Below are 1,560 nucleotides of genomic sequence, written 5' to 3'. Positions count from 1 at the left end.
GGGCAGTCGAGTCCTTGGGAAGCATAAGCTAGGCAAACAGCTTCCACAACCCAGTGTGACAGCCTCTGCTTTGACAGCAGGCCTTGCCCGCGACGCAGACGAAAAGCTGCTCCGAAGTTCAAAACTGGCTAGTTCTGTCTACATAAGCACCCAGCGCACGCACAGGGCACAAGGCACAGCTTTGTGACACTGAATCAGAGGCTGGTCCGTGGGTGCAGAACACTTTTATCATAATAACCTAAACTCTGAATGGCATTTAGAGCACTTTAGGTGTGTAGCCGTGTCTGGGTGTGTGTCTGACCATGCAATCATCTGGGCAAAACTGCATAAAAGCATTGCTGACCTAGAGGGCATACAAGTCCCCCACTCGCTTCCTAGAAACTAATGCAAGCAGTAGCGCCATCTTAAATGAGAGCATTTTCAAGTCACTCGACTCAGCTGGTTCGAAGGGTGGGCCAGACAACACACTGAGCACTAATGGTAAGTCTCATACTGGCATCAGGCAAGGGCGGGGGGATTCAGCCACCTCACGCTCTGAAGAAAGCTCGTTATTAGGGGGTGTTTACCCACTGAGTGACCTTCAACCACGTCATGAGAGGCAGCAATAGCAGCCACATAGACTTTTAGCGTAGAGGGAGAGTTGACCGCATCTAGACGATAGGTTTACCAATTCCAGGAACCACGGCTGGTTGGGCTATTTCGATTCTCCCTGATCTTTTTCAGCACTAGCGGCATAATTTTGACCGGAGGGAATGCATATTTCCGACTCCTGGGCCAGTGGCTCGTCCCCTTCTCCCCTTCTAAGAGGGCAGACGTTAGCAAGAAGAATAACGGGCAGTGGGCATTCTCTTCTGATGCAAAGTGCTGCTTAACCGCTTCACCAAAGAGGCTCCAGATCATCTTCACTGTTTGAGGATGTAGTCTCCACTCTCTGTGTATAATGCCCTCCCTCAGCTTGTCCGTGCCGCAATTCAAATTGCCTGGTACATGCACTACTTGAATCAAAAGAAGTGGCACAGTCCCAGGCTTTGCAGGGCACGTAAGCACACTCCTCCCTGGTTATTGATATATGCCACCACCACTGTATTTTCTGTTCGGATCAGAACGTGACGGTCTGTAACGAACGGAAGACATTCCTGCAGTGTTAATTGAACAGCTTCCATTTCCAGGCAGTTATATGCCGGCAATTCTAGTCACTCATCCACGTACCAAATGCTGGTCTGCCATCGCAAAGGGCTCCCCAGCCTGACAGTGATGCTTCCGTGGTAACCACTATTCGTCTGACCACTCTGCCCACAGCGGCACCCTGTTCATATATAGCTGTGCCGAATCAGGGCATCAGAGCTTCAAGACATGAGTGTGATATGACAAGGTGCTCTGTCTCTGCTCTCCACGCTTGAACTGCACTTGAATGCATTTGCAATACAACATTCAGCAAACACTCTCGGGGTTCTCTGCTGGCCGCAGAACACACTCTCTTGGTCACTAGTCCGCCATCGTCCACCGACCATGCTCTTTTCTTCCTGACACGAACATCAGGAATGTTGAGTCTTCTTGTCT

The sequence above is a fragment of the Sinocyclocheilus grahami genome, unplaced genomic scaffold (genome assembly GCF_001515645.1).
Source record: "Sinocyclocheilus grahami isolate Dianchi unplaced genomic scaffold, SAMN03320097.WGS_v1.1 scaffold770.1, whole genome shotgun sequence".
Taxonomy (NCBI): Eukaryota; Metazoa; Chordata; class Actinopteri; order Cypriniformes; family Cyprinidae; genus Sinocyclocheilus; species Sinocyclocheilus grahami.
The sequence above is the reverse complement of the archived record's forward strand: the minus strand, read 5'-3'. Positions refer to the sequence as shown.